The sequence below is a fragment of the Rhinopithecus bieti genome, unplaced genomic scaffold, assembly GCF_001698545.2.
Source record: "Rhinopithecus bieti isolate Rb0 unplaced genomic scaffold, ASM169854v2 scaffold_36840, whole genome shotgun sequence".
NCBI lineage: Eukaryota > Metazoa > Chordata > Mammalia > Primates > Cercopithecidae > Rhinopithecus > Rhinopithecus bieti.
The window spans coordinates 218,950-235,469 of NW_016816502.1; the positions used below are offsets into that span (position 1 = coordinate 218,950).

General features: G+C 38.3%; 1 long non-coding RNA gene across 1 annotated transcript in view; it reads left to right on the forward strand.

The window, feature by feature from the left end:
• LOC108517138 (uncharacterized) overlaps window positions 1–16,520 on the forward strand; it is a 173,285-nt gene that overhangs the window by 27,704 nt on the left and 129,061 nt on the right. The window contains exons 4-5 of the long non-coding RNA XR_001882011.1: window positions 7,040–7,218; window positions 9,245–9,330. This is a non-coding gene — a long non-coding RNA (uncharacterized LOC108517138). The remainder of the gene's footprint in view (window positions 1–7,039; window positions 7,219–9,244; window positions 9,331–16,520) is intronic.

Genomic DNA, 16,520 nt, shown 5'->3' on the forward strand with positions numbered 1-16,520 from the left:
ATATCAAATAAATATATATATTCTAAATATACATATCAAATAAATATATATATTCTAAATATACATATCAAATAAATATATATTCTAAATATATATATCAAATAAATGTATATATTCTAAATATATATATATTTAGAGACAGGGTCTCATTTTTTGCCCAAGCTGAAATGAGTTGGCTCAAGCAATCCTCTCACTTCAGTCTCCTGAGTAGCTAAGACTACCGCTGCATGCCACCACACCCAGCTAATTAAAAATGTTCTTTTAGAGACAGGGTCTTGCTATGTTGCCCAGGTTGGTCACAAACTCCTGGCCACAAGCAGTCCTCCCACCTTGGACTCCCAAAGTGCTGGGATTACAGGTGTGAGCCACTGTGCCCAGCTGACTAATTTTCTCTATCACTCGTATTTTGGGATCTGTGTAAAAAATAAGAGCTACTTTTAATTATTATTTGACTTTTTCAAATCTGTGAGTTATATGTTATTAATATAATAAAGTAAAATCCAAATTTAGTGTGTGCAAACTGATACTTTGAAAGTTTTAAAATAAATCTCCAAAGCTGAATTTTAATATAAAAATTCTACAAACTCTTAATTTCTTTTAATTATGTCATAATAAATAAGTAGCATATTGGCCAGTGCTTTGTGTTTTGACAGCTTCAGTGTCAACAGTACAGAGAGTGGACCATGGTGAACTACCTCAAACAAAAAGTCTAGTTAGGATGTGGTCATAACAGGCGGTCTATTGCTGTTTCCAATGTTTGACTCAATGTTACTCTCAAATTCTATTTTAAAATTGTTACATAAAACAAAAACAGTCATTTTATATAATAATTTTTAAAACAGAGAATAAAAAACGGGATAATTTTAAAAAACAGGGAATAACTATTAGTATTATTCCCCATATTTTCCCTTTGAAGTTCAGATTGATTGATTCACAAACCCCATCTCTTTTCTACTTTCTTTAATAAAATATTGAGTTGTTTCACAGTTTATCTCAGCAATCATAATTCCTCTTCCCTCACACAAAGGTGGCTCATATTTTAGTCTTATGTTAATTAGTTGAGTGACTGAAAAGGTGCTGAAAACCGGTCCTTACTACTTAACTTCATACCTTAAGTGTGTGTTTGTGTGTGTATTTTTTTCTGAAATCCTTTGATATCGTCAATTTTGAGCTTTAGGCCTTTGAGTTGGGCCTATAGTTTTAGCTCATTTTCACTGTTTTCATTTTATGTAACAATTTTAAAATAGAATTTGAGACTAATATTGAAATATCTCAGCATTGGAAACAGCAATAGACAGCCTGTTGTGACCACATCCTAACTAGACTTTTTGTCTGAGGTAGTTTACCATGGTCCACTCTCTGTACTGTTGACACTGAAGTTGTTGTCAAAACACAAATCTGATCTTGTCACTCTGCTGCTTACAAAGCTTCCACGTCTCCCAGCCACCTACAGGTAAAATCAAAACTCCTTAGAAGAGAAAAAGAACCTTTCACCATCTGGTCTCACCTAACTCTACCTTCCTTGTTTGTACTACTCTTAAAGAAACACAGGAGCTGTAGCCACGCAGAGATACTTGTAAATCTTAACAATTATTTTCCATGTCAATGCTTGTGCACTTATTCTGTTATTTCCATTTAGATTGTCCTGCCCTTCTCTCCCTACCTCCTCACCCCAAATGTTAATATCCTTCAAGAGCCAACCCAGAGTTCACCTTCTCAATGACACCTCCAAGTTCAGACTCCCTGGCAGAGTCAGTCACCTCCTCCTCTAGAGACCAGACCAATCATAGTCTAGTGGGTGAGAGAGACATGGAAACAAATAATCAAACACATGGTCAGAAGAACTGTGAACTCCTCAAGGACAAGGACATCATCATTTATTCATGTCTGTGTCTCCACTACCTACTACTCACTTGTTGATTTAAATGTAACTGAATCATGTAGAATGAATTTATAATTGCATTTTCACTTCTAAGAATATTGGCTATGTAGATTTTCTGAAGCTGTAGGCTCATAATTTGGCTTTAAAAAACAAACCACAAAGTGGTTGCTGAAGTTATATAAATAAGTGTACATACTATAGTTTTTAATAAATTTAAGTTAAATTTATATGGGATTTTGTTTGGCTTTTCTTTTTTACTTTAAGGTTTGTGTAATTCCTAGAACCTAGGTAAATGCCTCAGAGTAATTTGAAAGTGTATAAAGCATAGAAATAATATTGGAATGGATAACTAAGATACGAATATTAAGATTGTCCCCCCAAAAACCACCAACTGTTGCCTGCAAAGAACACACGTTTTTTGCAGAGACCAAAATGCTAAAATATTTAATGAGGCATTGCAAAATATACAAGCCCCCACTTCTAAGGGAGACAAAGTCAAGGTTCAGACTGAACTTCGCTTAGCAACTTTGGAACCATGTGTTTAAAGAATGAGATAGGTTTGTCAAGACTTTCTGCCAAAGCACATCACAAACTTAATATGTGCTTACTGCCTGCTCTCAAAAACGCGTCTCTATGAGCCAGCCAGCTGCTAGCATTTGTGTTACCCTCTAGCTAGTTAGGTCTCAAACTGGGTTGCATCACTATTTCCCAAGAGAAGCTCCACAAGCTTTCTGTTGTCTCCTGTGTCTCTCAGATTACTAATCAAGTCTGTTTTATAAAATCCCCCAAGTTTAACCTTAGAGCCATGATATAAAAATTCATAAATATGAAAATAAATATAAAATTTGTAAATATTAAAATGTTCCTAACTAAACTATTCATTTTCCTGACAAACCTGTTCATCTCACATACTGTTTCTGTTACGATGCAAACAGCCACTTCAAAAAAGTTGAAGTCATAACAATGATGGCTAACATTTATTAAGCACTCTTAATGTCCCAGACATTATGTTTTTATCTCCCTTAATTCTCACAGAAGTAGTTTCTGGGAAGAAAATGAACACATGTTCCTGATCTCTCTCTTTCCACAATTCCTTACTGGAGCAACTCAGGGACTAAAAGCAACCACCAGAGTCCCTTGGAAGTAATCCATGCTTCTGAGGACATCTGTGAGCTCTCATAGGAGAGGGTAAATGGGGGACATATGAAGTCTGTAGCTCAGGAAGGCTGACCCCTGTCTAAGAGGAAAAGGGGGCCTGCATAGGTAGATGGAGTCAGTCTCTTTCCAACTGTCTGTGAAAACTGTCTTCTTGGTAGTTGGAGAGACTGAGAGCAAAGAAGCTCCTTCCTCTCTCTTTTAAGTGAAGGGGACCAGTTTACCAACTTTTCTGATATTGGACTAGAATAGAGATTCTAGAAATACTGTGCCTGGACCAGAAGCAACAGTATCACCCGGGAACTTACTAGAACTTGTTAAATAAATTCTAATTCTCATGTCTTACTGCAGGTCTATGAATTAGAAACTCCAAAAGTGGGGCCCAGCAAGCTGTATTTTAATACAAGTCATCCAGGAGACTGTGATAAACACTCATGTTTGAGAACTACTGGGCTTGCAGAGCAGAAAACTTAATATCCTCCACCTGCTGGTTTATGAATATTAGACTAACCCAAGCCACCTGACCTGTAAAGGTGCTGAGGAGCTCACAGCCATTAATAAAGCACAGGAAATTACAATGTAGGTAATAACTTCAGTAAATTGAGGGAGATCCCTCAGCTGATCAATCAGAAAAGGTCACAGAAAAATAATCAAAGACAGGTCAAACTTTTAATCCTAGTAACAGCCCTGTTAGTTCCCCTGATACAAATTGAAGCTTGGAGAGGTTAAATAACTTGTTCAAAGTCACACTGCTAATAAATAATAAAGATTTGAACCCAGAGCTGATTCCAAATCCTTGGCTTTGCCCTCCATACCTAATTAAGTTGTAACTAAGTGTACCTCAGCTGTTGCCGTATAATCCTTTTTAAAACCTTGATTTACACTGTGATAACGGAGAAAACATACATAAGAGTGCATATATCTGTGTGTGTATATTATATATGTGTGTATACATCTATGGTAAATATATATCGAGACATTTTTGTTTATATATATTTGTATTTGTTATTGTTACACAGCCAGCACCCATATAATTGCCACCATTTAGGGCAAAATAGAACACTGCAGCCCCAGAAGCTCCTGTATGTCTTTCTCTTCCTCCTGGAAGTAACCATTAATTTGACCCTTATGATAATTGTTTAATCACTTTTTCTTACTAAATCACCTCTATAAGGATTCACAAACAATATAGTTTGGTGGTTTTTTCCCCCTGTTTTGCACTTTTGAAAGGAATCATACTGTTTATATTCTTTTGTATCCTGCTTCTTTTGCTCAATATAATGTTTGTGAATGCATCTGTGTTGTATGTAGCCATAGATAATTTTCATTGCTATGTTGTGTTGCATTCAGTGGGTCATAAACATTTTCTTTATCCTGGAATTCATTTCTTCATTCCCATTGTCACTCTCCTAATTCAAGCATTCAGTATATGTTTTCTTATTAATTAAATTATCCCAGTGACCCCTAACTGTCTCCTCATCTCCAGGCTCTCTCTGATGGTTGGCAGAGTAATTTTTCTGGAGGTCAACACTGATCATGTGCCTCCCGTTAAAAGTTGTTGTCAAAAGAGAGGAAGAAGAAAGGCTGGTGGTAGACAGTGACCATATTATTCAAGGCATTGGTGACCATTTTAAGGATTGTGGTTTTTATTCTAAAGGCAATGGAAAGCCCTTTCTGGCTGATAGCTTTGACTTTCTAAGTTCAGTTACTCCTACACCAGAGTCCCTAGACTATCAGCTTAGACCCTTTTGATAATTATGTCTGCAATAATACAATCAAGTGTGCTAGGCCCTTATTATGCTCTGCATAGTGCCTTGGGATTGCTTAGGCTGCTAGTTGGTTCTGTCAGCCCTGGCCCCATTGGTTGCCAATTCTCTTTCATTACTCTGTAATGAACTATTATGTGCCTAGCATATCTCACAGATGAGGCCATATAAGTTAATGCATTTGTGGATAAAATGTGACGACTTTTGATAGTACAATAGTGAACTATTAATTTTGCTAAAAATGGCAAGTGAAAGAAAAATAAATGGAATAACTAAGAATTGTAAGATTCAGCTCAAAATCTCACCTAAGTGCCCTAGGGTAAAGACATTTCAAGTATCTTAACAGACATCTCTGATTCATACCATTAAATATAATGAGAATCACAGAATGTTAGAGCAAGAAGAGGCTTCCATAGTTATAAATGTAGTTACAGACTATAATTTTCCCCCCTCTTGCTGTCATCTTACAGACTCTAACTTTAGTAGAGAGGTTGGCAAACTTTTTTGTAAAGGGACAGATACTAAATATTTTCAGCTTTGCGGACTGTATGGTCTCTGTCACAGCTACTGAACTCTGCCTTTGTAGGGTGAAAGCAGCCATAGACAATATGTAAATGATTGGGTCTGGCTATGTTCCAATAAAATTTTATTGGTGGCAGGCAAGATTTAACCCCTGGACTGTAGTTTGCCAACCCCTGCCTTAATGTATAATTTCAGTCCTCATTGCTGTTTTTTTGTTGTTTTGGTTTATTCCTTAGTTTTTAAAAATTAAGATCTAATTTACACTCAATAAAATGTAACAGCTCGGCCGGGTGCGGTGGCTCACTCCTGTAATCCCAGCACTTTGGGAGGCCAAGGTGGGTGAATCACGAGGTCAGGAGTTCGAGACCAGCCTGGTCAACATGGCAAAACTCCGTCTCTGCTAAAAAGACAACAATTAGCTGGGTGTGGTGGTGGGTGCCTGTAATCCCAGCTACTCAGGAGGCTGAGGCAGGAGAATTGCTTGAACCTAGGAAGCGGAGGTTGCAGTGAGCCAAGATTGTACCATTGCACTTTAGCCTGGGTGACAGAGAGAGACTCTGACTCAAAAAAAAAAATAAAAAATAAAAAATAACAGCTCTTGAGTGCAGTGTCTGATGAGTTTTTGACAAACTATTCACCTGTGTAATCCCGCTGTCCTAATCAAGATATAGAGTATTTCCGTTGCCCCAGAAATTTCCTTCGTGCCCCTTTCCCATCAGTCCTTATCCCTGCCCCCAGAGGTTAACCACTGTTCTGGTTTCTATTCTCATAGAATAATTTAGCCTGTTCTTGAACTTCATATAAATAAAATTACACAGTGCATGTCTGAGTGTATGGCTTCTTTCACTCAACTTATTTGTGAGAGTCATCCATGTTGTTGAGGGTGTCAGTAGTTCATTCCTTTTATTACTGAATAGCATTCCATTTTATGAATATACCAAGGTTTTATGAATATCCTTGTATTAGTTTCCTAGGGCTGCCTTAACAAATGACTACAAACATGGTGGCTTAAAACAACAAAAGGTTATTCTCTCATAGCTCTGGAGGCCAGAAGCCCAAAATCAGGGTATTGGCAGGGCTGTGCTCCCTCTAAAGACTCTAGGGGATAATCCTGCCTTGCTTCTTCCAGCTTCTGGTGGCTCCAGATATGCCTTGGTTTGTGGCAGCATAGCTCCAATCTCTGCCTCTGTCTTCATATGGCCTTCCTCCCTGTGTCTCTATGTCTTTCTTATCTTCTATCTCTTATATGGACAGTGTCATTGATCTCATCTCAAGATCCTTAATTACACCTGCAAAAATCCTTTTCCCAAATAAGGGCACATTCACAGTTTCTGGGTGGACTCTTTTAGGGGGTCACTATTTAACCTACTATAATATCACAGTTTGTCAAGTCACCTAATAATATACATCTGAAGTATTTCTTTTTTGTTGTTATTATGAATAAAGCTGCTATGAGTCATACCATACCAGGCTTTTCGTAGATTTGTTTTCAGGCTCACAGTTTTTGAATTCCAGTTTTAATTATCTTAATATAAAATGTGATTAATTTTCTTTTTAGTGATAATTACCCATAATATTTTTAATTTTGGCAGGAATTTCTGTAAGAATTGTTCAACCTGTATACATCTGATTTAGATATTTTGTACAACTGAAAACATAATAATGCCAAGATATAAGATATGGAATTCTACTATCTTCATTTTTGTTTCTCAAGATACCATCAAGAAATGAACAAGTTCCATGAGGCCGTGGCTTTAACTCCTTAAAATATCGGGAGTACCTGATTGAAGCGCAAAAAAAAAAAGCAAAAAACAACAACAGCAACAAAAAACAAAGACAATTTGACTCCATTGTGTCTTCTGTTTTGTTATGATGCTTTATTAGTGCTTGCAGGTATGACCTAGGCTAAATTTGATACATTTATCTCATATGGGAATGACTAATACTGACCTTACACTGTTTTGGAATTTAAATGCAGCTCCTTAATAAACAACCAAATAAAGCCATTCATCTGGACTGCCCTCCCACCCTTAGATTCTGATAGACCTAAATACTACTGGTATGTGGTTTAGAGGCTTTCCGGCTGTATTTAAGAGTGTGTGTCTGAATCCCACTTTGCAATGAAATCTTCTTAGAGAGCAGGAACTCGGTCTCATTTATTTGTGTATCTCACAACTCTAGGCCCAGCTCAGTGCTTTCTTAATCTTACAGGTGTTTCCTGGCTAAATAGTACCTGTTAATAAAAATTAAGGAAGAGAGTATCTTATTTCATAGTAGAGTAATTCCACTAATGTAGAACAATTCCAGCTAATGAAATTTTAGAAATAGGTTTAATGAATGATTCTTTTTTTTAATCCACTAGAAAGTCTCTATGATTATTATTTATTACGCTGGTGGTTTCTTACTGAATATTTGTTCCCTTTGTTTAAAATTCTAGGAACTGGTGAGTGGCTTCACTACTCATTTATAAAAGCAATTTAAAACACTTCTCAGTCCCTGTTGACACTTGGCAAATCTAACAGAGAAAAGTAGAGTTCTCATTATACTTTTTAGACAGCTTTAAAATGTGGTCCTGTAAATGATTTGGAGTTTTTTTTAATGGGCACAGAATTATGTAATGTGCTTTGTCATTACCACTCCAATCTTTTGCAATGTCTTTAAATCAAAAATCTTATTTAACTGTTTTAGAAAAGTATAGATACAGCTTCATTATTTGGAATAGAATTACTTTGAAACTTTTGGGTAAATAAATTTGGAAGTTTCAACTAATCCTGATTTCCATTTTACTTTATTCTGTTCCTTTTATTTCCCTTTTGGTTGTAATAGTTTTACCTCTGAAATCAGAGTTGACAAACATATCCTATTGAAACCATATTTTCTTCATTTTTGACAAAATTATTCACAGGATGAGGTGTAACAGAAAAGACAGTGAAGACTATGACAACACAGCCACATGCTAGATAGTGTAACTTATGATAAGTATATTTAAAGGCACATAGTGCTATTTTCAAAAACACAATTTAAAATCAAATAGGCATTTTAAAGTCATTTCGTGTGTGGCATTATTAACCAGATAATATTATTAGCCAGGATTTCTAAGATATCTTCCACTAGTTCAGGAATATTTTCAACTGTAAGTAACAGAATAACAGACTAATAGATCTTAAACTAGAGAAGTTTGTCTAACAACAAGAGTTAGGTGCCTTCTGGCATCGGTTTAGTGGCTTAATGTGAGGGCTCTGGATTGGTATCTCTGTGATTTCCTTTGCCTTCTCTTCATAGTCACAAGATGGATGCAAAAGCTCCAAGCACCAAAATTTTCAAACGTAGGAAGCAGGAGATATGACTAGACAGATCTTTCTCCTTTTTTTTTTTCCAGACCAGGGAAGACATTTTTCTTTTTTCAAATCATCCATTGAGTAGATTTCTCCTGCATTTCATTGACCAGAATGTGTCACATGACTATCTCTAGCTATAAAGGAGGCTGGGAAAATAATTGTTTACTTTCACCTCTTAATTAGAGGGAGGCAAGGAAGAAGGGGTTGGGAATGACTTTTGCGTAACCAGTCACATATTGTATATACTAGGTGTTGGGTAACTATATGTTAAGTGATCCATACTCTTAAACAGAGCTAATGTTCAGATATACATCCACCCCTTCATTATCTTTCCTATCAAATTTGTATTTTCTTTTCCTCATTTGTTCAGAAACAGAAGTTCTTAGTTGTACTACTAGTTATCAGCAAACATTTATATCTATCTATCTATCTATATATATATTTATATCAGCAAACATTTATATTTATATGGAATACATTAGTATTTATTCTGTGACTGGAGAGAGAATAAGGAATGGCTTTATATAAGACATTTATCCATTCATTCAATAAATATTTATCGAGTACCTATTATATTCCAGGTTTTTGAGACATCTGTGGGGAAAACAAAGTGCCCTGCCCTCAAGAGAGCCCACATTCTAACAGAGCATATCGACATTTTTAAAAGGTGAGTAGGATTTTTATAAATTTGATGAGAGGGGATTGCATTTCATTCAAAGTGAACAGCATGAGCCAAGATATGGACTTGTGCATAGGCATGCCCTGTTTGTGGAGCACCAAGTAGCTCCGTGAAGTGTAGAACACATGATGAGGACTGAAAGGGCAGCTCACTGTCAGATTGTGAGCAGGGAAATGTGAGTTTTTCCAGATCAGAACTAGCATCTTACAAAGTTAGTACTGAAGCTTAGTAGACATCTTCACCTGGAGGACCTATAGACACTTCAAATTATCGTGTCTCAAATAGACTCGGTATATTAATACTTCTCATGAAACCTGTGCTTCTCCTTTATTTCCTAACTTGTTAAATGGCACTGCTGTTTTTCTGGTTTAGGCCTTCACCATTTCTCACCTGGGTTATTGCCATTATTTCCTGCCTTTTGAATCCATTCTCTCTCAAACTGCCAAGTGATTTTTGGCTGGGCATGGTGACTCATGCTTGTAATCCCAGCACCTTGGGACGCTAAGGTGGGAGGATCACTTAAGCCCAGGAGTTCAAGACCAACCTGGGCAATATAGTAAGACCTCATATCTACAATTTTTTTTTTTTTTAATTAGCCAAGGGTGGTGTTGTGTGCCTGTAGTCCCAGCTAATCAGGAGGCTGATGTGGGAGAATCACTTGAGCCCACTGCACCACTGCACTCCAGCACTCCAGCTTGGGCACCAGAATGAGACTCTGTCTAAAAAAAATTAAAGTGATTTTTTTTCTAAAACTTACATAACCCAGAAGTTAGATAGGGGACATAGATTATGGAATATCTGTAAATTTGAGGGATGGGGTACTGCAGAGGGAGCAAATATTTGTATTAGTTCTCTATTACCATGTAACAAATTACCACAAATTTAGAGAGGTTTAAAACAATACCCATTTATTATTCCACAGTTTCTGTGGGTCAGGAGTCACAGGCACAGTTTAGCTGGGTCTTCTGCTTAAGGTCTCACAAGGCTGCAAAGTATGGACAGGCAGAATGGCTATTATTAAAAAATTGAAAAAACTAACCGATGTTGGTGAGGCTGTGGAGAAAAGGGAATGCTTACACACTGTTGGTGGGAATGTAAATTAGTTCAGCTACTGTGGAAAGCAGTCTGGAGATTTCTCAAAGAACTTAAAACAGAACTACCATATGACCCAGCAATTCCGTTAGTGGGTATATATTCAAAAGAAAACAAATCATTCTACCAAAAAGACACGGCACTACATGTTCATCACAGCACTATTCATAATAGCAAAGACATGGAATCAATCTAGGTGCCCATCAATAGCTGGCTGGATAAAGAAAATGTGGTATATATACACTATAGAACGGTGCCATAAAAAAAGAACAAAATCACGTCCCTTGCAGCAACATGGACGGAGCTGGAGGCCATTATCCTAAGCAAATTAACACAGGAAGAGACAGCCAAATACCAGCCTGGCATGGTGGCTCATGCCTGTAATCCCAACACTTTGGGACGCCGAGGCAGGAGGATCTTTTGAGCCCAGGAGTTTTAGAGACCAGCTTGGGCAACATGACAAAACCCCGCCTCTACAAAAAAAAAATACAATTAGCTGGGCATGGTGGTGTACTCCTGTAGTTCCAGCTACTCAGGAGACTGAGATGGGAGGATCACCTGAGCCCAGGGAGGTCGAGGCTGCAATGAGCCTTGATTAGGCCACTGCACTCTAGCCTGGGTGACAGAGTGAGACCCTGTCTCAAAAACAAAAAGAAAATCAAATACTGCTTGTTCTTATAAGTGGGAGCTAAACATTGGGTACACATGAACACAAAGATGAAAACAATAGACACTGAGAATTCCAAAAGGGGAGGGAGAGTGGGGGACAAGCAATGAAAAACTGCCTATTGGGTACTATGTTCAGTACCCGGGTGACAAGGTCTTTCGTACCCCAAACCTCAGCGTCAAGCAATATACCCAGGTAACATACCTGCACATGTACTCCCTGACTCTAAAATAAAATTTGAAAAAAAAAAAAAATGTGTGGACAGGGCTGTGTTCTCATTTGGCAACTTGACTGGGAAAGAATCTGCTTCCAGTTTCACTCAGGTTGTTGGCAAACTTCATTTCCTTGTGTTGGTAAGGCTGAGCCCCAGCTTCTTTCTGGCTATTGGCTGGAGGATGCCTTTAGCACCTAGAGACCACCTGTAGTTCCTAGAGGCTACTTACGTGTGGCCTTTTCCAACTTGGCTGCTTACTTCATCAGACCAACTTGGCTGCTTACTTCATCAGACTAGAGTGAGTCTGTGAGCAAGACTAAGCAATATAATTATGGGAGTGATATCCCATCACCTTTGCCATATTTTATTAGTTATAAACAAGTTACAGGTCCTGCCCACACTCAGAGAGGTATGAACACCAGAGATGTGAACACCAAGAGGCAAAGATCATGGGGAGCCACCTTATGGTGTGTTTGTCATATTTTCAGAGTCTTCTCTGTCCTTGGGGTCCGCTTCACAAATACCGTCTCTGGGATTGATCTTGAAGTGAAGCCTGGTTTCTGCCAACGAACAAACCAAAAAAAAAAAAAAAAAANGTGATATCCCATCACCTTTGCCATATTTTATTAGTTATAAACAAGTTACAGGTCCTGCCCACACTCAGAGAGGTATGAACACCAGAGATGTGAACACCAAGAGGCAAAGATCATGGGGAGCCACCTTATGGTGTGTTTGTCATATTTTCAGAGTCTTCTCTGTCCTTGGGGTCCGCTTCACAAATACCGTCTCTGGGATTGATCTTGAAGTGAAGCCTGGTTTCTGCCAACGAACAAACCAAAAAAAAAAAAAAAAAACAACCACTCAAAGTGTTTATGAGTTAGTATTTTATAGAAGATATAGGGGCCCTCTGCATTTGGCAATTTTGCTGGTTTTTCTCACTTTTCTCCCGTTTTCCTACAGTTGTCCTAGGAAATTCCTTCTCCCTCTGGAAAGCACAGCAGTCCAGCTTTTCTAGGCTTCCACTCACAAATATATACAGTCAAACTGCTTCAGGGCTCAGCACGACAAATTTAGTCCATATTGTTTAGAAAGCAGTAGGGATTAAAATAGAAAAGCTTTTCCCCACATTATATCCAAATTTGATCCTGTTTCTCCTTTGCTTAAAAAGCCCTTTAATGCTTGCTTCCCTATTGCTACATAATAGGTATAAAAATTACGGAATAAATTTGAATTCCCAAGTATGACGTGTGAGACCTTCCCTGATTTGGTACTTGCCTGATTTCTGGTTACCCCCACCCTGTACTATAAGGCCCAGATTTTAGCGAATTATTTTATAGCTTGCTTCCTGGTTCAGAAACTTGACTCCCACTGTTCTTTTTCCCTCCAATGCCAGTTGTCTGTCTCCCTTTCTGTCACTCCCTCCTCTAGACATCTACTGTAGTATTATTTCCTCTAGGAAGCTTTTCCTGTCTTCTTATTTTGTAAACTCACAGAACCTTGTATGAACTGATACTAGTATCTATAACACTTTTATAAACTTGTTTATATGCCTGTATCTTTTTAGAAAACTTGAAGAGGTTGTCCTATCACAAAGATAAATACAGGTCACAGCAGGACAGAGGGGATAGCTGGAGTATATATCTGAAAGTAATTAACATGAAAGTGGTATTTGAAGTCATGGAGTAGACGAGATCATCCAGAGGAAAATAGAAGAAGGCAGAACAAAGCAGTATAGAACCTGTAATTAGGATGCCCAGTGAAGTATAAAACCAACTTCTGTTTACAGTTCACCAGGTCTTTAGGCGCTATTTGTATATTGCTTGTTTTTTGAATTACTTTTAGTCTACACTAGATTAGTCAAATGTTGTAGAGTAGTGTGGATTCTGACAATAGTCTAAATAAGGTATACGATGAGAATTTTCATTTAAGGAAAAAATATTCCTCATGAAGGAATTAATTTTAAGGAACCTCAGATAAAATACTCTCTATGTTTTATAATTTGAGCAACTTAAATAATTTTTCAGTCTCCTGCCAGTTTAATTTCAGTAAATTCCTGTCCTAAATAGCATTTCTATTACACACCATAACATACAAACTTACAACCTTGTGGCCTCAGTTATTTTCTTGAAATGATGAGCCCTGAGTGAATTAAAGGTCTTAATGTTCAGAGATAAGAGCTCAATCTCTCCAGATTTTATGTAGTCACTCTTTGTAATAATTCAGTAAGTACATTGAATATCTATCATATGAATCTGTTATTGCCTTTGTTGGTTTGATTGTTTTCTGACAGATGGCTTCCATAAGATATTTGTAAACTTCGTCAACCTAGTATAATGTCACTTCCTCAAATTTAATTTTGGTTTTAAAATACTATAAATTAGAATTAAATTGCAAGCAAAACTCAGTTTTAATCTTCAAGTTCTTTCGTACAGAACAGTCTTATATTTAGTATTCCTTCCTTCAAAATAAGTTTATTGCTGAAATTATTCACAATTTGAGAAGTGAGACAAATTGTTGTGATAAGATTTTGAGAGAGGAAAACATACTTATAATGGTTTTAAATTTATTAACTTTTTTTGCTAATATGTTTGTGAGAGATTAGTAAAAGCCTTTTATATTTATTTATTAAGAATAGAGTTTTATGTTATTCCACTTGCATTGCCATAAAGAAATACCTGAGGCTGGGTAACTTATGAAGAAAAGAGGTGTGATTGGCTCATGGTTCTGCAGGATGTACAAGAAGCATGGTGCCAGTATCTGCTTCTGGTGAGGGCCAGAAGTTTCCAATCATGGTGTAAGGCAAAGAGAGAGCAAGCACATCACATGGCAGGAGTGGGAGCAACAGAGAGAGACAGGGGAGGTGTCACACTCTTTTAAACAACCAGATCTCATGTGAATTCAGAGCTGGAACTCACTCATTATCTCAAGAATGGCGCTAAGCCATTCATGAGGGATCCCCTCTTATGGTCCAACACCTTCCTCTAGGCCCCTCCTCCAACAATGGGGATTACATTTATTTTCCTTTTCTTTTTCTCTTTTTTTGAGACAGGCTCTCACTCTGTCGCCCAGGCTGGAGTGCAGTGGCGCAATCCTGAATCACTGCCACCTACGCCTCCTGGGTGCAAGTGATTCTCTCACCTCAGGCTGCCCTGGGACTACAGGTGCTCACCACCACGCCTAATTTTTGTAACTTTTGTAGAGATGGGGTTTTGCCATGTTGCCCCTGTTGGTCTCAAACGCCTGAACTCAAGCAATCTGCTTGCCTCAGCCTTTCAAAATGCTGGGATTACAGATGTGACCCACTGCACCCAGCCGGGGATTACATTTTAACATGAGATTTGGAGGGAACAAACATCCAAATCTCATACTAAGTTCTGTATTAATAATTTGTGATACATTCCTGTTATACTGCTCTCAAATTATTTTGAAATGAAATGGAGGATTTTATTCATCAGAATTCCTATGGCATTGCCCCTCCTAATGTTGGGAGGTGGTGTGCTTCTCCCTACTCTTCTGTTTTCATGTGGAGGGACTTCCCCAGAGTAGTAGCACTCTGACCTCTTATTCCACCTGGTTGGTGGCTGACAGCCATTAATCTACAGATCATAACCGCGTGGAGTGAATCTATCAAAAAAATCATATGCACATAAACGTTCAGTTCTGGACCAAACTGAGTCAGTTTCAATTTCTGTTCTGGGGTCTGATTTGGGGACAGAATGTGAGTGGGATAGGGCAGAATATGTTAGGAAACATTAGCTAGCTCATTTAGCCCTCAGCCCTAACCCTCATTCCACAAACAGTTTTATCAATAATAAAAGTGACAATTTGACCTCTAACTTCCTAGTTGGAGTCACTAAGATTCCTTCCAGTTCTGAAATTCCATGATCTTAAATGAAATTAAGTGGGTGGGTACACTCACTGAGCATATAGGTTCAAAACCCAGTAGAAAGCAATAGGCTTATCAAAAGTACATCTACTTCTTGATTTAAATTGTAAATTGTCCCTGACACTTTTCTTTCTCTTAAGGGAGAATAAAACTTAATAAATTTGACATGAAATGAGTAGTTTTGTTTTGTTCCTGTCTTCAGCCAGAGACAACCTGGCATGGATTCTTTTCTTTCCTTTTCTTTTCTTTTCTTTCTTTCTTTCATTTTTTTTTTTTTGAGATGGAGTTTTGCTCTTTCACCCAGTCTGGAGTGCAGTGGCGCCGTCTCGGCTCATTGCAACCTCCGCCTTCCGGTTTCAAGCGATTCTCCTGCCTCAGCCTCCCGAGTAACTGGGATCACAGGCGCCCGCCACCATGCCAGGCTAATTTTTATATTTTTAGTAGAGACGGGGTTTCACCATGTTGGCCAGGCTGGTCTTGAACTCTTAACTTCATGATCTGCTCGCCTTAGCCTCCCAAAGTGCTGGGATTACAGTTGTGAGCCACAGCGCCCAACCCAACATGGACTCTTAATATGACAAATCCAGACCATCAGGAGATAGGCCTGAGGGAGAGGGAGTTGTAGAAAGAGAGATCTTGATTCCTTCTGAGTTATTCTAGCACCAACATTATCTTGCAAAGGTGGGATCTGGCGACCTTGCAGCTAGGAGAAGGACAAATACATGGAGTTAGGATAAAAGTGTCTGGCTTGGGTTGGGCGAGGTGGCTCACGCCTGTAATCCCAGCATTTTGGGAGGCCAAGGCGAGCTGATCACAAGGTCAGGAGATCGAGACCATCTTGGCTAACACGGTGAAACCCCGTCTCTACCAAAAAATACAAAAAAAAAAAAAAAAAATTAGCCTGGAGTGGTGGCGGGCGTCTGTAGTCCCAGCTACTCAGGAGGATGAGGCAGGAGAATGGCGGGAACCCGGGAGGCGGAGCTTGCAGTGAGCGGAGATCGCGCCACTGCACTCCAGCCTGGGCGACAGAGCAAGACTCTGTCTCAAAAAAAAAAAAAAAAGAGTCTCTGACTTGTTCTTCAGGACATTTTATGCCTCAAAAGCCTAGGATAGGAACTGAGAAAAACACTTCTCCTTAATGTACTGGGTAAAGTATGGTGCCACCCCTGCTCTAGATCTGAAGGGAATAATTCAGCCTGATAAAATTTCATAGTCACAAGCACATTACCAAGTGAAGTATCATCTAGGATAAACCTGGTTTTAAATTAAAAGTTCCCCCTAGAGGCAACTATTTCAATTCAATGCCATTTTTTCTCAGT